The sequence below is a fragment of the Coregonus clupeaformis genome, chromosome 13, assembly GCF_020615455.1.
Source record: "Coregonus clupeaformis isolate EN_2021a chromosome 13, ASM2061545v1, whole genome shotgun sequence".
NCBI classification, from domain to species: Eukaryota; Metazoa; Chordata; class Actinopteri; order Salmoniformes; family Salmonidae; genus Coregonus; species Coregonus clupeaformis.
In genome coordinates, this window is record NC_059204.1 from 19650762 (window position 1) to 19675635 (window position 24874).

The window sequence follows — 24874 nt, forward strand, 5'->3', positions numbered from 1 at the left end:
GGAATGTTGGCAGCGAGACTAAGGGTTGAGTTTGCCTATTATAAACTTGTCAACAATATTGATCTGTTTATGAGTATATGGGGTATTCAGAGGCTGTTGTGTTCAGTTACTGTGGAGGAGGAATTGGAGTTGTGTTTTTAATTGATGTGTAAATACGGTTTTGTATGAGTATTTATTGTGTGGTGGGCTCCCAGACCCAATAAAGATTATTTTAAACTCAAAACTCTCTCTCTCTCTCTCTCTCTCTCTCTCTCTCTCTCTCTCTCTCTCTCTCTCTCTCTCTCTCTCTCTCTCTCTCTCTCTCTCTCTCTCTCTCTCTCTCTCTCTCTCTCTCTCTCTCTGTCTGTATGTCTGTCTGTCTGTCTCTCTCCCTCTCTCTCTGTCTGTCTCTCTCTTCCTTTCTCCACACTGTGAGAGGCTAACACGTTAATCATTAGATTGTCATAAATGCTGTGGCAGTTTGTTGAATAACAGGTCACAGCCACAGTGGAGTGTGAACAGTGTACAACAACTGCATCCAAGAGGAGGTCTCTGGAGTAGGGCTATGATGATGTGGAGAGCTGTACTGAACTGAGTCTATTGCTCAATAATACTGTGACATTCACACATGTTGCCTATCAGGAGATGGTGTACTGACATTCCAGCCAAATGTGGGTGTATAATCAAAATGTTATACAGTACATGTCATACAAATGCAGCAAATGAAAATGTAACGACACATGGAGAAATAACTACCATCAACTATCTATAAATAGCTATGGCCACCCACTGTTAATCCACACCCATCTCTTACAGTAAATGGTTAGCTGAAAACTTGATACTAACAGTACCTCTTTAAGAGTAAGTGTTTTTGATACTGCTTCTAGGCTTGGAGGCTGACAGATAGAAGAGTATGTGGATCTCATAGTTTCTGTTTAGCGCCTGAATTACAAAGGGATTGAGATGGAGCCAGAGAATATGAAACACCTTGTACAAGTTCAGTCCCTCTGTCTCTCTCTCTCTCTCTCTCTCGCACGTACGCAGACACGGAGGCACACACACATATAGATAACAAACACACACACACAGGAACACACACAAACAAAAACACACACAGACAAGAACACATGCAGACAGGAACACACAGGCATGAGCACACACACACACACACACACACACACACACACACACACACACACTCTGTTGCTAGGAAATATTCCACTATTGGAGGGCCTGCAGGGGATGGGAGCAGCTGAAGCCTTTATTTAACCAGATGGCACACTAGTTCTCTCACCACCAATATGACAAAATATTAATCAGAGCCAAGAGGTGCTCCCATTTCCCAGTGTGCATGTACATAGTATTTACAGTAGGTTTAGAGTCCTGGTATCTTCACCCACACATTTCCCCCATTACTGTCATGAGCACTCTCTCTCCCTGGTAGCAACATTAATTGCATTCAATTATCTTCCACTCTGCTCACCTCCCTCTCTCTACTCAGCCTAACTAGCTCCACCTGCCCTGCTCTGCTCTTGTTACCTGGCCAGCTGCACTGCATTTCCCACTCACCATCCTCACCTTGCCTCACTCTGTTCTAATTACTCTGCCAGCTGAACTGCATTTCCCCACTACCTCTCCCAGTATATCAAGCCCTGGTTTTCAGCCAAGCCCTGTCAGATCGTCTTCAAACCCGGACCAGTAACCTGCCTGTCTGCGCTCTGACTCCTGTTTGTGATACCGATCCTTTCTTGACTGCCTCCTTGTTCTACTGCCCCGTCTATCCCAACCTGCCTTCTGGACCTCGACTACTCTCCGATCTTCAGCCCCTCCGGTAACTCGTTTCTGCCTTCTGTCTCTCACCACGATATTTGCCCAGCCCTGATCTGCACTTCTGCCTGCCATTCATATTGCTGTTGTGTGTGTGTGTTTCCCCAGGTCTCCGACCACCAGATGAGCGTGCCCAGACGTTTCACCACCCTCAGCCCGATACGCCGCTCCATCACTGGGGAACACACACACTAAGCACTTGGACTGGACACCCCCGGACATTTGGTGACCCCCGGAGCACAGGTACCCACAGGAGGACCCTGAAAGACCCCTGACACCCCTGGGACTCCTCTTCCCGCCTGTAACCTTGAATAAAGAACTCTGAATTTGAACTTGCGCTCTTGGGTCCTCTTCTGTTCGTGACAATTACTTTAAGATAAACAGGTCTACTTTGAATAGTGTGCATGTACATAGTATTTGCTGTCTATTTAATGGGGATTTTGCATATCAAAAAAGAGTATTTACAATGTCAATTAAAACATATTTGCTAATGTCCTTCTGGATGCAAATCCCTAATTGAATTCAATAGAGAAACCACAAACATTCAGATAAAAGTATTTAATATTACTACATCGGACTCAAAAGAACATCTCTTGGTTTGGCCACTTTCATGTAGACTTTCAGATAAAGCCAATTAATTTCATCTCTCTTGAGATCTCAACCCAATTATTACTACACTTCCGCTTTCTTATTTAGCACTTCTTGTTTTACATATTAAATGGATCCAATTCTATGTCAACCTAAAAGGTTGTGCTACAATCATAAGACAATTTAACTTTTTAAATGAGCAATTACTTCAATAGGGTTCGATAAAAGTAGCCAGTCAAGCAATTGCATTTATGAGACAAAAACAAAATCCAAATGCTTTTCAGGAGCACTCTGACTCAAAAACCTGAAACATTTCCCTAAGAGGGTAGAAAAATAAATATTTCCACCCAGGTCGGCTGTTATTTCTCAAGAATATACAGATTGTTGTACAGTCGGCATGGTCAGGTCAGGCTTTGTATATATTACAGACTTTTATTACACTTTGAGAAATTGCACAGTGCAATATATTCTCAGTCTAATGGTACAGTGAGGGAAAAAAGTATTTGATCCCCTGCTGATTTTGTACTTTTGCCCACTGACAGAGACATGATCAGTCTATAATTCTAATGGTAGGTTTATTTGAACAGTGAGAGACAGAAAAACAACAAAATAATCCAGATAAAAGCATGTCAAAAATGTTATATATTGATTTGCATTTTAATGAGGGAAATAAGTATTTGACCCCTCTGCAAAACATGACATAGTACTTGGTGGCAAAACCCTTGTTGGCAATCACAGAGGTCAGACGTTTCTTGTGGTTGGCCACCAGGTTTGCACACATCTCAGGAGGGATTTTGTCCCACTCCTCTTTGCAGATCTTCTCCAAGTCATTAAGGTTTCGAGGCTGACGTTTGGCAACTCGAACCTTCAGCTCCCTCCACAGATTTTCTATGGGATTAAGGTCTGGAGACTGGCTAGGCCACTCCAGGACCTTAATGTGCTTCTTCTTGAGACACTCCTTTGTTGCCTTGGTCGTGTGTTTTGGGTCATTGTCATGCTGGAATACCCATCCACGACCTATTTTCAATGCCCTGGCTGAGGGAAGGAGGTTCTCACCCAAGATTTGACGGTACATGGCCCCGTCCATCGTCCCTTTGATGCAGTGAAGTTGTCCTGTCCCCTTAGCAGAAAAACACCCCCAAAGCATAATGTTTCCACCTCCATTTTTGAGGGTGGGGATGGTGTTCTTGGGGTCATAGGCAGCATTCCTCCTCCTCCAAACACGGTGAGTTGAGTTGATGCCAAATAACTTGATTTTGGTCTCATCTGACCACAACACTTTCACCTAGTTCTCCTCTGAATCATTCAGATGTTCATTGGCAAACTTCAGACGACCCTGTATATGTGCTTTCTTGAGCAGGGGGACCTTGCGGGCGCTGCAGGATTTCAGTCCTTCACGGCGTAGTGTGTTACCGATTGTTTTCTTGGTGACTATGGTCCCAGCTGCCTTGTGATCATTGACAAGATCCTCCCGTGTAGTTCTGGGCTGATTCCTCATCGTTCTCATGATCATTGCAACTGCACGAGGTGAGATCTTGCATGGAGCCCCAGGCCGAGGGAGATTGACAGGTCTTTTGTGTTTCTTCCATTTGCGAATAATCGCACCAACTGTTGTCACCTTCTCCCCAAATTGCTTGGCGATGGTCTTGTAGCCCATTCCAGCCTTGTATAGGTCTACAATCTTGTCCCTGACATCCTTGGAGAGCTATTTGGTCTTGGCCATGGTGGAGAGTTTGGAATCTGATTGATTGATTGCTTCTGTGGACAGGTGTCTTTTATACAGGTAACAAACTGAGATTAGGAGCACTCCCTTTTAGAGTGTGCTCCTAATCTCAGCTCGTTACCTGTATAAAAGACACCTGGGAGCCAGAAATCTTTCTGATTGAGAGGGGGTCAAATACTTATTTCCCTAATTAAAATGCAAATCAATTTATAACATTTTTGACATGCGTTTTTCTGGATTTTGTTGTTGATATTCTGTCTCTCACTGTTCAAATAAACCTACCATTAAAATTATAGACTGATAATTTCTTTGTCAGTGGGCAAACGTACAAAATCTGCAGGGATCAAATACTTTTTTCCCTCACTGTATGTCTTGTGGAACATGAAACCGTTATTTGATAAGGGTATGGTGGTTTTCCCTCTACCTTATCCTTCACCTACAGCTCTTTAGTATGCACAGTACCATCCTGCACTGGAGACAGTTTCTACACAGTAATACCATTACCTTTAGTACCAATCAGTCATTCTGCTCTCTAACAGGACTTTGCAGAGTAAAGTAGACACAGAGAGAGAAGCCAGAGTTGACCCTGTTTGCCCCATACTCAGGCCAGGAGAGGGACTGAGAGGGGCCATAGACAACACATGCAACTCTACTGAGTATCCATACACTTACAGAGAGAAATACCTCTGGCAGCTTTGGTGTTATATGAGGAAAAGGACTGTACTCTACCTCAAGTGATCTGAATGAGCCTCAATAGTATTTTGCATTGCTTTGAAGACAGCACAGAATTCAGGAAAACTGTGCATTGATTGTTTAAAATTACAAAATGGAGCCTGTGCAGGGAGGTTTATTTAAAAGGCATGAGGTGACCTGTTGTAGTTAGGGGATGAAGGAAGTAATTGTCACGCCCTGGCTCTGGGGACTCTTAATTGTTGAGCCAGGGTGTGGATTTTCTATGTTTAGTTTTCATTGGTTTTTGTTCTAGATCGTTTAGTTTCTATGTTGGCCAGGGTGGTTCCCAATCAGAGACAGCTGTAGCTCGTTGTCTCTGATTGGGGACCATACTTAGGCAGCCTTGTGGCATGTTAGTTTGTGGGATCTTGTTCCGTAAGGTTTTGTGTATAACCTAGGACTTCACGTATCGTTTCGTTTGTTGTTTTGTTCGTGTGTACACTAATAAAGAATGTACGCTTATCACGCTGCGCCTTGGTCCGCTTCAGTCAGCGATCGTGACAGAAGATCCCACCACCAGAGGACCAAGCAGCGTGCCCAGGAGGAGAAGTTGGCGATGTCCCAGGTGGGCGAATGGTGGTCTTGGGAGGACATATTCGCGGGCAGAGGGCCATGGGCAAAAGTAAATGCCCAGGCAGGAGAGGAGAAACGGCGCCAGCCGTGCCGACGACGGACACGCGAGAGGCAACCCCAAGAAATGTTTGGGTGGGGGGCACACGGCGTGGACGACGGGGCTGCTGGAGGCAGCTACAGGACGAATCGGCGGACTAGGAGAGGAGGCCACCAGGTTTGGGTGGCTGGAAGGGTGGTTGGCGGAGCCTGGAGGTAGAGCAGAGCCAACTCCCCGTACTCAGGCTAGGCAGCGTGAGACTGGGCAGGTTCCGTGTTATGCGGAGCCACGTACTGTGCCGCGAGTGTTCCGGCACAGTCCTGTATGTCCTGTGCTAGCACCACGCACGTGTCGTGCTAAGGTGGGCATGCAGCCAGGATGGAGTGTGCCGGCTCAACGCTCGTGGCCTCCAGTACCCCTCCTCGGTCCCGGATATCCTGCGCCAGTGCCACGTGCTGTAGTGCCAGTACGAGTGCACAGCCCTGAACGTCCTGTGCTGATGCCTCACAAAGATTGTGTGGAAATAGGCATTCAGCCAGGACGGGTTGTGTCAGCTCTCCGCTCCAGACCTCCAGTCCGTCTCCACAGTCCAGCCCGGCATTTCCTGTCCCTCGCACCAAGCCTGTGGTGCGCGTCGTCAGCCCGGTCCCGCCTGTTCCTGCTCCCCGCACCAAGCCTGTGGTGCGCGTCGCCAGCCCGGTCCGGCCTGTTCCTGCTCCCCGCACCAAGCCTGTGGTGCGCGTCGCCAGCCCGGTCCGGCCTGTTCCTGACCCTCGCACCAAGCCTGTGGTGCGCGTCGCCAGCCCGGTCCGGCCTGTTCCTGCTCCCCGCACCAAGCCTGTGGTGCGCGTCGCCAGCCCGGTCCTGCCTGTTCCTGCTCCCCGCACCAAGCCTGTGGTGAGCGTCGCCAGCCCGGTCCGGCCTGTTCCTGTCCCTCGCACCAAGCCTGTGGTGCGCGTCGTCAGCCCGGTCCGGCCTGTTCCTGCCCCTCGCACCAAGCCAGTGGTGTGCGTCGCCAGCCCGGTCCGGCCTGTTCCTGCTCCCCGCACCAAGCCAATGGTGCGCGTCGTCAGCCCGGTCCGGCCCGTTCCTGCCCCTCGCACCAAGCCAGTGGTGCGCGTCGCCAGCCCGGTCCGGTCCGTTCCTGCTCCCCGCACCAAGCCAGTGGTGCACGTCGTCAGCCCGGTCCGGCCCGTTCCTGCTCCCCGCACCAAGCCAGTGGTGTGCGTCGTCAGCCCGGTCCGGCCCGTTCCTGCTCCCCGCACCAAGCCAGTGGTGCGCGTCGTCAGTCCGGCACGGTCCGTGCCTGTTCCACCGGTGCCTGGTCCGGCACCGGTCAGCTGCTCCACACCGGAGCCAGAGCAATCCGCTCCAGCGGTGTCCAGTCCAGCTCCGGCCAGCGGGGCCAGACCAGACCAGGGGCGCTACGGGGGGGTAGAGAGAGAGTGGTGGTCACGCCCGGAGCCGGATCCGCCTCCGAGGCGGAATGCCCACCCGGCCCCTACCCTGTTGTGTTGGTGTGGCGCGGTCGCAGGGGGTGGGTACTGTCACGCCCTGGCTCTGGGGACTCTTAATTGTTGAGCCAGGGTGTGGATTTTCTATGTTTAGTTTTCATTGGTTTTTGTTCTAGATCGTTTAGTTTCTATGTTGGCCAGGGTGGTTCCCAATCAGAGACAGCTGTAGCTCGTTGTCTCTGATTTGGGACCATACTTAGGCAGCCTTGTGGCATGTTAGTTTGTGGGATCTTGTTCCATAAGGTTTTGTGTATAACCTAGGACTTCACGTATCGTTTCGTTTGTTGTTTTGTTCGTGTGTACACTAATAAAGAATGTACGCTTATCACGCTGCGCCTTGGTCCGCTTCAGTCAGCGATCGTGACAGTAATATTGAAGGAAGTGATCAATATGACACAATTAATGCCTTCATCATAAAACCATGACATTTAATTTGTTGGAGCCCATGCCAAGAGGGGTGAGTGACTCTTCAGGACCATTGGATTTGACTGCTGCTCCCCAATGATATTTTACAGTGAGTTTGTGCACCCTAATGAAGGCCTAATGATCTGGAGAGATACCAGAAAAAATCATCAGCGCAACCATGGAGGAGATGCTCACAGAATTTCAAGTCAGGATGTCATGTAAAAGTCTTCCCAGCGTGAAATAGTTGCCAATTGTTCTGATTTTGTTGTGATTGTGACGTCATGTTGTAAACATTTTCACAGCTTGAAAATGTTCCCAGTCAATAATTGCACGCGCGTCTGTGTGGATGGCTGAGCTTGTGTGGATGTTTCTCTCACACCCCCTCGCCCTTGATTTAGCTAGCTAACCGACATAATTAGCTGTAAACTGGTCGAGATGGCTTGTTCTCAGAGGTGTGCAGTTTTAACTTGTTTGTATAGCTAACTAACTAACTAAATAACCAACTAACAAACAAATATATACATTGTCAATCGAAAACGTAGCGCCCAAGTCTTTGCAATTGCAAAACATCTCTCCTCACATCAACCCTCAGAACTTTGACGCGCGAGTCCGGGTATTTATAAGCTGACCTCATGCCTCAAAAAGCTTCTGATTGGTCAGAGTCAATACTCCTGGCCACCATTGATTGGCAGATGTGTGAAGCATATGTGCATGCCCACAGAACAGTTTTTCGAGGTTGAGGGAGGGTGAGAGATAAACATCCGCACGAGCTCAGCCATCCACATAAAGAGATGTGCGTGCATGTCACGAATGCTGTAGGTGGGTGTAGTGGTGGAATCAAACGCAGGACACCGAAGTATAGTCCAAAAGACTTTAGTAAATTTCCAACAAGGAAAAATACGAACAGACTTGCCTGAAGGCGAAATTACGCACGAAGGCGAACAAAACAAAAGGCGCACTAAACAGGTGCGATAAACGCTCCAACGCAGTGGAGGGAAGCTCAACCGAGCGAAATAGCAACATACAAGCCCAACACACGACAGACCTAAATCAATAACACACAACACTAGACAAACACAACGAGAAACTTATAGGACACTAATTACGCTAAACGAGAACAGGTGTCACAACAAACAGACAAAAGCAAACGAACATGAAACATACAACGGTGGCAGCTAGTATTCCGGAGACAACGAACGCCGAAGCCTGCCCGAACAAGGAAGAGAGGCAGCCTCGGCCGAAACCGTGACAGTGCAATTATTGAACTGGGAACATTTTCACACTGGGAGAAATTTTACAGCATGACGTCACAATCAGAACACAATCAGATTGGGAACTATTTCACGCTGGGAAGATTTATACATGACACAGGACATACTGTATGTTGCTCATCAAACTGCCAGAACTAAGCAAAAAGGAAAAGAAGAATACAAGATCTCACAAAATTTCTATTTTTCAACGTCTCCCAAGACACTGGCGTGTGAACATCGACAACAACAATATAGTTCAAAAAGAGGGTAGTTGAGAGCCATTTTCACAGGAACTACTTTTGTAGCAAGATGCCAAACTTGACAGGGAAGCAATCAAGAGCAGGGCTGTAGTGCTGCCGTAGCACGGAGGAGCGGCGCTCCCTCACTTTTTTCAATTTGAGAAAACACGGAGCTGGTAAAGCTATTTCTGGAAAATGTATTTGATAAATTCTAAATAAATTCTATTTAAATACCACAGAAATTCCATGAAAAACGATAGAATGACAAACCAAATAATCTGTATAGCAGCCTAGAGGTAGTTAAATGGTGGTTTCTTCCCTGTCTTCTCTCTGCCGGTTGTGAGAATGATGAAGAACTATATAGGCTACGTGTGCAGAGGCCCCTCGGAGGCTTGACCACTGGCCAATCTGAATGTTGAAAAAGAATACTACAGTCTGCCTTGATGTTCATAAAACTCCACAATTATATGAATTGATAGTTCACATATTAGTCATTTAGCACTCTTGTCTCTTACCCAGAGCAACTTACAGGAGCAATTAGGGTTAAGTGCCTTGCTCAAGGGCACATCGATAGATTTTTCACCTAGTCGGCTCAGTGATTAGAACGTTTGGACGCACCTACTCATTCAAGGGGTTTTCTTTATTTTTTATTATTTTTTACATTGTCGAAAACATCAAAACTATGAAATAACACATATGGAATCATGTAGTAACCAAAAAAGTTTTAAACAAATCAAAATATATTTTACATTTGAGATTCTTCAAAGTAGCCACCCTTTCCCTTGATGACAGCTTTGCACACTCTTGGCATTCTCCAGCTTCATGAGGTAGTCACCTGGAATGCATTTCAATTAACATGTGTGCCTTCTTAAAAGTTAATTTGGAATTTATTTCCTTCTTAATGCGTTTGAGCCAATCAGTTGTGTTGTGACAAGGTAGGGGTGGTATACAGAAGATAGCCCTATTTAGTAAAAGACCAAGTCCATATTATGGCAAGAACAGCTCAAATAAGCAAAGAGAAATGGCAGTCCATCATTACTCTAAGACATGAAGGTCAGTCAATACGTAACATGTGTGCAGTCGCAAAAACCATCAAGCGCTATGATGAAACTGGCTCTCATGAGGACTGCCACAGGAAAGGAAGACCCATAGTTACCTCTGCTGCAGAGGATAAGTTCAGTAGAGTTAACTGCACCTCAGATTGCAGCCCAAATAGATGCTTCACAGAGTTCAAGTAACATACACATCTCAACGTCAACTGTTCAGAGGAGACTGCGTGAATCAGGCCTTCATGGTCAAATTGCTGCAAAGAAACCACTTCTAAAGGACACCAATAAGAAGAAGAGACTTGCTTGGGCCAAGAAACACAAGCAATGGACATTCGACCGGTGGAAATCTGTCCTTTGAGTCCAAATTTGAGATTTTTGGTTCCAACCGCCATGTCTTTGTGAGACACAGAGTAGGTGAATGGATGATCTCCACATGTGTGGTTCCCATCGTGAAGGAGGAGGTGTGGGGGTGCTTTGCTGGTGACACTGTCTGTGATTTATTTATATTTTAGTCATTTAGCAGACACTCTTATCCAGAGCAACTTACAGTTAGTAAGTGCATACATTTTTCATAGTGGCCCCCCGTGGGAATCAAACCCACAACCCAGGCGTTGCAAGCGCCATGCACTACCAACTGAGCTACAGGAGGCCTAGTGGGACTATCATTTGTTTTTCAACAGGACAATGACCCAACACACCTCCAGGCTGTGTAAGGGCTATTTGACCAAGAAGGAGATTGATGGAGTGCTGCATCAGATGACCTGGCCTCCACAATCACCCGACCTCAACCCAATTGAGATGGTTTGGGATGAGTTGGACCGCAGAGTGAAGGAAAAGCAGCCAACAAGTGCTCAGCATATGTGGGAACTCCTTCAAGACTGTTGGAAAAGCATTCCTCATGAAGCTGGTTGAGAGAATGCCAAGAGTGTGCAAAGCTGTCATCAAGGCAAAGGGTGGCTACTTTGAAGAATCTCATATCTCAAATATATTTTTTGATTTGTTTAATACTTATTTGGTTACTACATGATTCCATAAGTGTTATGTCATAGTTTTGATGTCTTCACTATTATTCTACAATGTAGAAAATAGTAAAATTAAAGAAAAACCCTTGAATGAGTAGGTGTGTCCAAACCTTTGACTGGTAGTGTAATACAATAGCATGGTAGGCCTATAACGTTACTGTTACAACAAAAACACCTCATCTCTAATGAGATTTTAGGATGGTTAGCTGAAGCTGAATAGTCCCCAAAAAATTATCCTGCGCCAAAACTCAACAGAGCGTGCCACTAGGCAGGATATACTGTATGCTTTGATTGAAACAAAATACAAGAAAGGCCAATAGTTTGTTAACACCATCTGCTCTAATTCACTCATGAAACAGTAATTCATGAAGATGTAAATGCATATTCCCATGAAACTGATTGAGATCAATAAAATGATTGGCATGGAGATGCAGTTTGGACGTTTCACCGGTAAAGCGTGAATAATTATCATTGATGATTGACAGTGACGATGGCCTATTTTGAAATGAGGTAGCCTATGCCTAACTTGGTGTTTGAGGGTATTTAAAATAGACAATTTTCTTGAGATAATATGTGTGGGCATAGGCAGACGTTGCAATTGGAGGATGCATTTTATGTATTTTCTATAATGATATTCAATAGGCTACATCTGTCGGTACAAACATTGATTGAAGAAATTAGGACATCATTATTATTTTATTGCACTGCCTCACCTAAAAACAATAACACTACACCACTGACCAAGTGGCTACTATTCAAAATCCTAGTCCGCACATTATCACTCAGCGTTACTCTGCCTCTCTCTCTCCTCTCCCTCTCAATCTCTCTCTCACTTTTCCCTCTCTCTTTCCTCTTTCTCTCTTGTCTCCCGTCTCTCGCGCTCTGGTTTCCAGTGAGCAGAGAAAACATCAGTGCACAGTCGATCTAGATGTTAAGCAGATGAGAAGGAGCTCTCCTTTTGAAGTGTGTCTGTGTAACATACTGAGCCTCAGCACAGATCCTTGTGAGAAAAACTCAGACATCTTCAGTAAACTCCATCTCTGTGGCAGACTGCAAAGGAGCTGTTGAATCTCATAGGACTTCCATTCACATGTGATGCAGAGGAATGGACACCTTTTTGGCTTGTTTGCACACAGAAATGCAAGAATGCACAGTAAAATGCACAACAGAGTTTGCAATGCACAGCTGAGACTGCACATGAAGGAAATACTGTGCATGTGTGAATGTACATACAGTACATGACAGTACTGTACATGTGAGGAAAATAGGTGTTCACATGTATATGGACATTCAAAGAGAAAGTGAGTGACATATTGTGTGAGTGCGTCTAGTAGGAATCTGTGGGTGATTTTATACAGTAGCTTTATACAGAATGAATAACACAAATGTCCCCATCTCTGTCATCTCAGTTTACTGTGTTTTTCCCTCTCTGAGAAAATATCTACATATCTTGCCTCCTTTTGGATTCCTAACACCGGCCCCTCTGCTTATGACTCACGTGGTCACAGCAAATATCAACAACACAAATAAACACTCAACACCTGCTTGGATCCTTACTGCTATATCAGGGTTTAGTTCTGTCCCCATGGACACACAGCAGCTGTTGTTCATAACACTTTTTTGGGGAAGGGTTTTTGCCAAAGACCGCCCCTCCCAACCCTGCCCATACACATAGGCTATACATAGACATACCAGTAGCCACAACCCCCTCCTACCCTGCTGAAACTAGTCAAAGTATAATGTATGTAACTCCTCTCAGTAGGCCCCCACAACAGTAAGGCTGCTGCTGCCTGAACTCTTTCCACAGTAAGTGCGTTGTTACTTATTTATAGCAACACGTATCCCAGAGGGGCAAAGTAATTGAAACCAAATGTGATGCCGACAGGACTGATATGGGGAAGTGGGCCGGTCAGCCCCAGCGTTCACTCCCTAGCAGCCATGTTACAGATCAACACCCTTGAAAATCTTTTTGCAATTCATTTTTTTATTAAATAGTTGTGGCTTTCCACCTCCGTAACTTCTCCTGGCAATAAAATAATTTCCAGCCTCAGTCCAGAGGTCTCCGTAAACAGCGGTTCTAAAATAAACTTTTGTGAGCATCGGGAAAAACCTAAAGCAAAAACAAACAGAGAGCTACTGAGACTAAACTAAAAATACAATTTTCAAAAGATAACGGCAAAATGTGTTTAGTTTCTTCAGAATAATGAGGCAATAGTGTTTTAAATAAAGAACAGGCTTCTCAACGCCTACTCCCCCTCCCACCAGTCAACAGTTATATGTAGCAAACTTAAAAGTCCCCCTAAAACAAAGGACATGAACTGAGCGAAATCAAAACTTACCTCTCCCCCTGTCTTGCTCTCCTTCTCCTCTCTCTCTCTCTCTCTCTCTCTCTCTCTCTCTCTCTCTCTCTCTCTCTCTCAGGGCTCTCAGTGAGCTCTCACTAAGTCAGGGTGTGTCAGGCAGATAAAAGGAGATTGAGCTCCTCTTAAAAAGTTGCAGGAGGCCTCCTCTGACAGACTCCAGGCAGCCCCCTAGACCGTTTCTTCAATAACACACTCCCCTGCCAAGTCCCTGCCCAAGTCGTGAGGTATTTCCTGGACACTACGCACACACTGTTATACCAGCCATCTCGTTGGAGGCTCTTTTTACGCCTGCTACGTTAGTTTACATTGGAGGCTACTCTACTCCGCTCTGCTACTGGTGGGGACTGGAGATTCTGCACCACCCTGTTAAGGCTGCTAGTGCTGAGTTACAGCCTTTTGGTCGCCAGCCAGATTTAGAAGCCCAGACACGTGGGAAGTTATAGGCAGGGCTGTCTGACGATGTGTGTGTGTGTGTCTATGTGTGTGTGTGTGTGTCTATATGTGTGTGTGTGTGTGTGGGGGGGGTTGTATCTCTGAAAGAAAGGAAGGACTGGAAAAAGAGAAGAAAAAAAAACATTCCCCTCCTCCACTTAATATGTTGTGGCCGGCCAGTCCGTCCAGCGAGGGAGGAAATAACCACAAAGGTTTTCCTACACAGCACTTTCTTTTACTCCCCCTCCCAGCCACAGCAACAGCGTGGTCAGAGCTGATGAATAATAGTAATCATTGTTTAACAGGCACGGCCCATCCAGCATCTTAATAAGTGGTCAGTGAAGACGGCCCACGGACACCAGGGAATGCATGGTGTTGTTGTTGTTGGTGGTGTGGAGCTTCAGCTGCTTGGGTTGATTATTTTTTATCAATAAAGGGAAATCCCTTATAGGCCTGCGGCACGAGAGACAATGCTCCTGAGCTTCTCGACTTGCATATGGAGATGTAGCCTACTGTTTTAATACATCTGGGGAGATATCTTTGCTGTTTAAAATAAATATTTAAAGATTCCAAGAAGCAGCTGTGAAGAGGGACACAATCTTAATAAAATAGGTGCCATCTAGAACCTAAAAGGGTTATTTGGCTGTCCCCATAGGAGAATCCTTTGAAGAACACTTTTGGTTCCAGGTAGTATGCGTTTGGGTTACATGGAACCAAAAAGGGTTCTACCTGGAACCAAAAAGGGTTATCCTATGGAGACAGTCAAATAACCCTTTTGGAACCCTTTTTTTCTAAATGTAGAAGAGATAGAACACCAAAACAAGAGCATGTGTGGATTTCAGGAGGGAAAAAGCTTTGGCTTACTCCTGGCTTTGTTGTGTTGTTGTGTGAATTTCATCTCTGAGACAATTCCCCAACCTGTTATATGAATATCCTGCTAGAATTGGCTGTGAATCCTTCCAGGGCTAATTTTTTATTCTGATATGGGTTTGAAAACGACCAATTAGAGTGATATTCCATCAACAGGATTTAGAGCTGGTCCAAACACAGGCAGCCTTGGTAAATATGGATTGTGACACAGATGTCATCATGAATGAATATACGACTCTTCATTCTTCCACCAACAACATTCACTGCTCTCTCTCCCTTCCAAACACCTGCTCTACTTCTGAAATATAGCCCTGTAATTCCCTGATTATCTGTAACACCATTATGAGTAAGATTTTACAAGTCATCAAAGATGATATTATGGGTCACTTAATAACAATATTGAAAGGATAGATTATTGTCTGATCATAGAGCTACTGTATTAAACGAACAGAACATGTCAAAAGATTAGCTGACTATTACAATCAAGTGACCGACTATTATTGCATTCCAGCCAATCTTCCTATTTATAGCTAAACTAGCTAGTTAACCATCTAGGCTAGCCAGCTAAGCTAACTAAGCTAGCTAGTTAAGTTAACTAGCTAGGTTTCCTCAACACTTGTCCTGCAGGCCCTCTGGCTCTGCTATTGGTTATGGTCACTCACAGCGTTTGATTCATTTACTGGAGTAATTACTGGGGATTGAAAGTCACCTCTTTTGAGTGGTCCACAAATAGACCAGGCTCTGATAGACAGACTCTCACAACTTGACCACTTCTCACCTGGGGCTATCTTCGGAGGTGACTTTGTACCAAAACAATTACTCCACTTAGATTTGGAATTGATAAATGAAGTGCTCATTCTTTTGATTGAGCAAAATACCTGTAAGGTTTTTCAAGAGAATTGTGGGAGGATGCGGTTACAAGAAGTAACAAAGTAAGTACTCACAATTGGGTATTCATAGGAATATGTGTCAGGGTAAGTTTGTGTTTTAATGACAGCACACTCACTTTATGCAAAGGAATTGCTGGGAAAAGTCCTACATAGCAACTGAGTCTATGAAACTTAAATATAGTTGGAATCACTTCTTTACAGCCTGACACTTCTTAAACGGTGAGATATTTTCCCTGTTCTCATTGAACTCTACTGCTCTTTCACAGGATATATGCATTTTTCCATCACTGAAAATGGAGGCATTGAAATCACTGAGAAAGTGCTGGAATCACTGAGAATCATTGAGTCTGTCACTCACGGCAGCCTATGCAAAGCATGTAAGAGGATTCCTGCACTGTCACTCTTTCTAACTTCTCTGCCCATTGTGTGGTGCCCAGGAAAAAGTGACTTTATACCACGTGCAATTTCAATGTGACACATTAGCCCCTGCTTTTAAATGTGCAGTCTAAGCAGAAACACTCAGTGAATGGTGATAATGGAGTTTACATTATCCCTGTACGAGAACAAGTGTACCTTTAGAGGAACTACCCAACCGGTTCGACAATACAATAACAGACAATAAGAGATAACACAACACAGTGTTGAAAATATGCTTCCTGGGCATTATCAGCAAATCAATTATGTATTGTGTCCAGAATAGAAAGTATTGAATAGATGTCTGGTAGATTTTCCACATGCCAGTATTTAAGCTATTCTCCTGGCGTCTCATCAACCATCTGAGCTGTGTTTCATTTGCAACACTTTCAGGCTCCACAGCTTTGACACCTAGGCAAATTAAAATAAATAATATTTGACCTCTCAGGCAGATCTTCCCATCATTGTCATAAAAAAGACAAACATATTTCTGCTGCTAAATCAGTGCACACTAACAAGACCTACCCAGAGCAGTAACACCAGTCACATGGCGTTGCTACCAGATACTGATCTAAGGTCAGTTTTGTGTTTTACTTCTACAATGGTTAAGGCATGGATGGCTAAGTTGAAGCTGATTCTAGATATTTTTATATTGGAAACTTTGACATGGAGTGGTAACACCAGAGGGACGTCACATCCTGCTTCACTGTGTTTAGGTGCGTTCCTTAGATAAGGTGAGGCGACACAACAACCAATGGGCGTACTCTGCTGATTCATGCTGGGTTCATAGCCAAAAAAGGTGTCCCAGCGGTCAGGGAAAATGACGCTGCAGACGGAAGTAGAGTCACCGCCTGCATTGGCGAAATAGCCACAAATTGCGCAGCGCTGAATTTGGTCTCCACCGCCTAGCGCACGCAGCAAAGTTGCTCAATGAACACTGAGAGTTATATTATTATCGCCATCTACATGGGAGGTCTGTATTGCAGGCTTTTACCAAGTACCATGTGTTCAGGTGCTAGAAGCCATTAGCCTAAACAATGAAAACCATTTTTCAAAGCTGATACATGTGCATCCAGGTAAACTTATGTGGGTGAGTCATATAACTGGGATAATAAGCTGAAAATTACCGACAACGACACTGCCTTCCTCTTACTGAAGCATTTTGCTTACGTCTGTAATTTTCGGTGATTTTGCTACACACTGTTCCTGTAGATTGTTCTAAAACCATTATTTGGTCAGCACTGTAATAGCCTGACTCAACAGTAATAGCCTATGCATTATGCTGATTCCTGCTATGAAAGTATCTGCCTGTCCCTGCTTTGCTGTCGGCTGCCGACTCTCACTCCCTCTCCGCACTGTGTGCACGGAGGTGGGAGAGATGCATTCTGAAAAGCACAAGCATATGAGCTTTACTCAAAATGCAATTACGTGAAACATACAGTTTTCAAAGTACTACTGTTGTTCTAGTTACAGAGAGGAGAGTCACAGCTTTCTTTGAGTAGGCCCATATAATGTATTTCTCACCTCTTAATATTGAGGTCATGGCACCACTTTACAACCGGAGTAGTTCCTCGATCACACCTACAGTGTCATTGCGTGAAAGGGTATGCAGCATCATCTGTGTGCAACAAAAGTTCTACATACAACTACTGCTACCATTTCTGTCAAGCCGTCTAAGCATACAGTTTGATGCATATGTTCAATAAATCCAAAATATGCACAACACAGAACGCACTGCAACTTTCTTTGCAATGCAATGCTTCAAGGCAAACACAGCTTTCCATCGGAAATTAATGTACTTCTGGTGTACCAAAATGCAATGACGCTGTAGGTGTGATCGAGGCGAACAGTAGGCTGTAGTTAGTATGGTTTTGATGCGCTCGCGTGAAGGAGCCGAGCGGAGCGAGCCAATTGCAGTGAAGTTTCATCAAGTACAAGTACATCAAGTAGCTTAGGCCTAGCGCTGGAAAGTTTTTGTAGGACATTAGCTCACATTTACTGATAGATGACTAAATTAGCCTACATGGCCATCCAGCAACAATATCACATTTAGAGTTAGCAATCTAGCTTAGTGTTTTGAGTTCCCACTTCCTCAGGTGGTAAATAATAAAGCCTATAGGCCAATATGCACAAAGATGTCGGTAAATTCTCTGAAGAGCGAATTCTGGATCCTATTTTGACAGGTTGCACATCAAAATATCAATCATGCATTTTCTGGGTATGTTACATGAAATAGCTTACTTTTTAATTCATAGTCTTCCATCTCAGTTGTATTACTTGGCACTGGATGTTTTTATATACACAGTGGGGAAAAAAAGTATTTAGTCAGCCACCAATTGTGCAAGTTCTCCCACTTAAAAAGATGAGAGAGGCCTGTAATTTTCATCATAGGTACACGTCAACTATGACAGACAAATTGAGAGAAAAAAATCCAGAAAATTGTAGGATTTTTAATGAATTTATTTGCAAATTATGGTGGAAAATAAGTATTTGGTCAATAACAAAAGTTTCTCAATACTTTGTTATATACCCTTTGTTGGCAATGACACAGGTCAAACGTTTTCTGTAAGTCTTCACAAGGTTTTCACACACTGTTGCTGGTATTTTGGCCCATTCCTCCATGCAGATCTCCTCTAGAGCAGTGATGTTTTGGGGCTGTCGCTGGGCAACACGGACTTTCAACTCCCTCCAAAGATTTTCTATGGGGTTGAGATCTGGAGACTGGCTAGGCCACTCCAGGACCTTGAAATGCTTCTTACGAAGACACGCCTTCGTTGCCCGGGCGGTGTGTTTGGGATCATTGTCATGCTGAATGACCCAGCCACGTTTCATCTTCAATGCCCTTGCTGATGGAAGGAGGTTTTCACTCAAAATCTCACGATACATGGCCCCATTCATTCTTTCCTTTACACGGATCAGTCGTCCTGGTCCCTTTGCAGAAAAACAGCCCCATGCTTCACAGTAGGTATGGTGTTCTTTGGATGCAACTCAGCATTCTTTGTCCTCCAAACACGACGAGTTGAGTTTTTACCAAAAAGTAATATTTTGGTTTCATCTGACCATATGACATTCTCCCAATCCTCTTCTGGATCATCCAAATGCACTCTAGCAAACTTCAGACGGGCCTGGACATGTACTGGCTTAAGCAAGGGGCACTGCAGGATTTGAGTCCCTGGCGGCGTAGTGTGTTACTGATGGTAGGCTTTGTTACTTTGGTCCCAGCTCTCTGCAGGTCATTCACTAGGTCCCCCCGTGTGGTTCTGGGATTTTTGCTCACCGTTCTTGTGATCATTTTGACCCCACGGGGTGAGATCTTGCGTGGAGCCCCAGATCGAGGGAGATTATCAGTGGTCTTGTATGTCTTCCATTTCCTAATAATTGCTCCCACAGTTGATTTCTTCAAACCAAGCTGCTTACCTATTGCAGATTCAGTCTTCCCAGCCTGGTGCAGGTCTACAATTTTGTTTCTGGTGTCCTTTGACAGCTCTTTGGTCTTGGCCATAGTGGAGTTTGGAGTGTGACTGTTTGAGGTTGTGGACAGGTGTCTTTTATACTGATAACAAGTTCAAACAGGTGCCATTAATACAGGTAACGAGTGGAGGACAGAGGAGCCTCTTAAAGAAGAAGTTACAGGTCTGTGAGAGCCAGAAATCTTGCTTGTTTGTAGGTGACCAAATACTTATTTTCCACCATAATTTGCAAATAAATTCATAAAAAATCCTACAATGTGATTTTCTGGAGAAAAAAAATCTCAATTTGTCTGTCATAGTTGACGTGTACCTATGATGAAAATTACAGGCCTCTCTCATCTTTTTAAGTGGGAGAACTTGCACAATTGGTGGCTGACTAAATACTTTTTTCCCCACTGTATAGCCCTCCCGCTAATGTAAATGTAACTGTCCATAAAAAAATGTGTTGTTGTATTTGTTGTTACTGAGCAAAATAGTTACATTTGTTTTGTCCATATCGCCCAGCTCTAGCACCTCCCCCCCAAATTATTAAGCATATTTTATCACTGACTTATCGTTATCGCAAAATTTTTTGTCAATTTATAGCAATATGGAATTTTGTCCAAATCGCCCAGCTCTAGTGAGACATTATTTCATATGATTTAATACATGTTATTAACAAAGTGTGCTCCATTTGAAGAATAAATCGAAAATAAACTTTATTACATGAAACAAAATGTTGAATAATTTTGAGACTACAGGAAATAGGTTGACTGCTATGTTAAACAACTGCAGCAATGGTTGCTTTGGTTGTCAACAGCCTTGTGGCTACTGTAATATTTTAACTGTAGAAAAACTGGTATCTCTAAAGTGGTCCAAGGTGAGGCAGACAGCATGCGAGGGAGGGCCAACTCTGCATGCGTTTCACCTAGTCGGTCTGGAACTCACCCTATGTGTTCTTACTCAGATAGGCCTCCTACACCTCATGACCCTGTTTCAATCCAGCGGAGGACTCCCCAAAGTGCTCCTCAGGAGTCGCTAATGGAATTAGCATCTGTCATTCCAGGCCTGTGCCTTCATGTTTCATTCTCTCCCCACAGCCAGCAGAGAGGGGAAAAAAGAAACATATTGCTCCCATTATGTCTTGGCGTTTTCCATAGAAATGTACTGATTGTGTTCCGTTGGAGCAGGGAATGATGTAGATGATGGCTTTGGCAGCCTGAGACAGGAGTGTTCCGAGGAGCTAACACTGCAGTGGAGGAGAATAGAAGGGAAAAGGGCATGAAAAATGTTTAGTTGCTGTTTAGTGAAGAAAGCGTTAAACGTTCCTTGGCACTGTTACAATTGTTTAACTGTTCAGTGAGTCTGAAAGGGAGTGCTTTCTTTTTTGGAATTTTGATTGTTGCTGGTGTTAGACAGATTGCAGCCGAGTACTGCAGAGGCACACACACATACAGATAACACACCCATGCACACAGGAACACTCACAGACAGAAACACATACAGACAAGAACACACGCATGAGCATGTGCACACACACGCGCACACAGACTACACACACACACACACACACACACACACACACACACACACACACACACACACACACACACACACACACACACTCACTGACATCTGAAGGAGCCCCGGAACATGATGTTTGAAAGGCCTTATTGATCTGTGAGCAAATAGCATCTTTGGCATTAAAAGCTGCTTGGCAGAGAGAGGTCCTGACAACCTGGCCGTGTGAAATCAACCTCTGCACCATCATGCTCTTCCTATAGGTAATTATACAGAGGAACCAGGACATAAATGTTGCCAAATGAGGAGGTCTTGGGGCTGGGATGTAAACACTACACTATGCCCACTGATATTATGCCTATTATAGAGAGAGAAAGGAGAAGGAGTTGTGCTACAGCAGCTGAACCTTGTCGGGTGGCTCTCCACACAGAGTGCAACGACAACCAAGTAAAAAGCACTTTAGAGTTGTGAAAGCACACTTCAACCCAGTAGGGAGAGAGAGTGTGAAAGGGGTCACACAGTGATGCCATGTATGTGAAGAGCTCAGGTCAAACAAAAAGGTTCTGTCCATGTCTACAAAAACAATCACACACACTACCAACAACCTTCAAGTAAAAGGTTGAGAGTGTTTTGATTTGTCTTAGGGATACGGTGAGGAGATAAACAGCGATCACAATTGTTTTAACACACTGGGCACACCACATAATTTCAACGTGGATAATTGGGTCATATTTGGTTGAGACGTTGATCAATGAGATTACAACCTATATTCACCCTCTCAAAAAGACAGCCAAAAGTTAGTTACATTTCCAATGTGTTATTACTATGCTTTCAACAATCTAAAAGCACAACCAAATTCCAATGGAAAAACAATGTCTGATTTTGTGTTTATTTATACAACAGATTAATTCATCTAATAGCAGAACCAAATTACCTGGATTGCAGTTAAAATTACATTAAAAGTACATGGTGCAAGTGATCAATGCCATTCGAGATTCTTCACAGAGTATTACAGCAATTGTGAAGATCTCCACAGACCTGTGACGACATATGCATGCTACAGTGCCTTCAGAAAGTGTTCACACCCCTTGAATCTTTCCAAATTTTGCTGTGTTACAGCCTGAATTTAAAATGTATTACATTTAGACTTTTTGGTCACTGGCCTACACCCAATACCCCATAATGTGAAAGTGGAATTATGTTTGATTTATTTATCATTTTCTTAAATATTTTTTTTTTAAATAAAAAAATGAAAAGCTGAAATGTCTTGAGTCAATAAGTATTCAACCCCTTTGAGTAAAAATGTGCATAAGAAGTCACATAATAAGTTGCATGGACTATGTCTGCAATAATAGTGTAAATTTTTTGGAGTGACTACCTCATCTCTGTACCCCACATACTGTATACAATTATCTGTAAGGTCCCTCAGTCAAGCAGTGAATTTAAAACACAAATTCAACCACAAAGACCAATGCCCTCCAACGAAGGGCTGCACATGTTTTACTTTTAAACTAGGACAAAACAGAGAAGCTAGTTCTAGGTCCCAAGAAACAAAAATATCTGCTGTCAGATCTGACAATGAATCTCGATGGTTGTACAGTCATCTCAAATAAAACTGTGAAGGACCTCGGCGTTACTCTGGACCCTGATATCAAAGATATAAAAAATATTGCAAAAATCCTAAACCTTTTGTCCAAAAATGATGCAGAAAGCTAATCCATGCTTTTGTCACTTCAAGATTAGACTACTGCAATTATGTACTCTCCGGCTACCCGGATAAGGCACTAAATAAACTTACGCTAGTGCTAAATACGGCCGCTAGAATCTTAATCTTTTTTTAAAATAATGATCATATTACTCCAGCTAGCCTCTTGTCTCTTTTTCTTCTTCCTGTTAAGGCTAGGGCTGATTTCAAGGTTTTTCTGCTAACCTACAAAGCATTACATGGACTTAATCCTACCTATCTCGCTGATTTGGTCCTGCCATACATACCTACACAAACACTATGATCACAAGATGCAGGCCTCCTTATTGTTCCTAGAATTTCGAAGGAATTCAGGAGCTGTCGGGACTAACCTACAACGTTAGACACGGACACGAATGATCTGCATGGCGTGTTGACACACTGGTGGTTTGTTGTGGCCGAGCATTGGTGCTAAACCGTGTTGTTGGAGTCCAGCATGCTAGTTGGCTGTGGCGTCATATGACTAGGTGCCCTGGACGGTTTTCACGGAAGAATACTGTACCAAGTTAGCTAGCTGAATAAACTAAGTTAGTATATTCCTAGAAAACATTGAACCGCTGTAGTTTACAACAATTATAGTTTCTGAGGTGGAAGTTGGGAGAGTTATATTTGGGTGTTTCAGTGAAACGTAAGTGAGGGAGGCTCCGCTCTCTCGCTTTCCCAGAAGTTTAGTTCATTTCATTCCGATCTCCTTTGCATTATTGTAGCCATTTTCTGTATCCTGTCAACTATGCCTCTGTCTATCCCTGTTCTCTCCTCTTCGCACAGGCTATACAAACGCCTCACACCGCGTGGCTGCTGCCTCTCTAACCTGGTGGTCCCTGCACGCACCACCCACGTGGAGTTCCAGGTCTCCGGCAGCCTCTGGAACTGCCGTTCTGCGGCCAACAAGGCAGAGTTCATCTCAGCCTATGCTACCCTCCAGTCCCTCAACTCCTTGGCGCTGACGGAAACATGGATTACCACTGAAAACACTGCTACTCCTACTGCTCTCTCCTCGTCTGACCATGTGTTCTCGCATACCCCGAGAGCATCTGGTCAGCGGGGTGGTGGCACAGGAATCCTCATCTCTCCCAAGTGGACATTCTCTCTTTTTCCCCTGACCCATCTGTCTATCTCCTCATTTGAATTCCATGCTGTCACAGTCACTAGCCCATTCAAGCTTAACATCCTTGTCATTTATCGCCCTCCAGGTTCCCTTGGAGAGTTCATCAATGAGCTTGACAAGTTCCTTTCCTGAGGATGGCTCACCCCTCACAGTTCTGGGTGACTTCAACCTCCCTACGTCTACCTTTGACTCATTTATCTCTGCCTCCTTCTTTCCACTCCTCTCCTCTTTTGACCTCACCCTCTCACTGTCCCCCACTACTCACAAGGCAGGCAATACGCTTGACCTCATCTTTACTAGATGCTGTTCTTCTACTAATCTCACTGCAACTCCCCTCCATGTCTCCGACCACTACTTTGTATCCTTTTCTCTCTCGCTCTCCTCCAACACTACTCACTCTGCCCCTACTTAGATGGTAATGCGCCGTCGCAACCTTCGCTCTCTCTCTCTCCCGCTACTCTCTCCTCTTCCATCCTATCATCTCTTCCCTCTGCTCAATCCTTCTCCCTCCAATCTCCTGATTCTGCCTCCTCAAATCTCCTCTCCTCCCTTTCCGCATCCTTTGACTCTGTATGTCCCCTATCCTCCCGGCCGGCTCGGTCCTCCCCTCCTGCTCCGTGGCTTGACGACTCATCGCGAGCTCACAGAACAGGGCTCCGGGCAGCCGAGCGGAAATGGAGGAATACTAGATTCCCTGCGGAGCTGGCATCTTTTCACTCCCTCCTCTCTACATTTTCTTCATCTGTTTCTGCTGCTAAAGCCGCTTTCTACCACTCTAAATTCCAAGCATCTGCCTCTAACCCTAGGAAGCTCTTTGCCACCTTCTTCTCCCTGCTGAATCCTCCTCCCCCTCCCCCCTCCTCCCTCTCTGTGGATGACTTCGTCAACCATTTTGAAAAGAAGGTTGACGACTTCCGATCCTCGTTTGTTAAGTCAAATGACACTGCTGGTCCTGCTCACACTGCCCTACCCTATGCTTTGACTTCTTTCTCCCCTCTCTCTCCAGATGAAATCTTGCGACTTGTGACGGCTGGCCGCCCAACAACCTGCCCGCTTGACCCTATCCCCTCCTCTCTTCTCCAGACCATCTCCGGTGACCTTCTCCCTTACCTCACCTCGCTCATCAACTCATCCTTGACTGCTGG

At 44.6% G+C, this 24874-nt stretch overlaps 1 protein-coding gene across 2 annotated transcripts in view; it reads right to left on the bottom strand.

The window, feature by feature from the left end:
* LOC121579416 (delta-sarcoglycan) overlaps window positions 1-24874 on the bottom strand; it is a 286780-nt gene that overhangs the window by 84947 nt on the left and 176959 nt on the right. The window contains exon 1 of one of the 2 annotated variants that reach the window (XM_041893998.2): window positions 13278-13670. The exons of the other annotated variant lie outside the window; for it this stretch is intronic. The gene's annotated coding sequence lies outside the window, so the exon portion shown is untranslated. Of the gene's footprint in view, window positions 1-13277; window positions 13671-24874 lie in introns of those variants that run through there. 2 annotated transcript variants of the gene reach the window in all.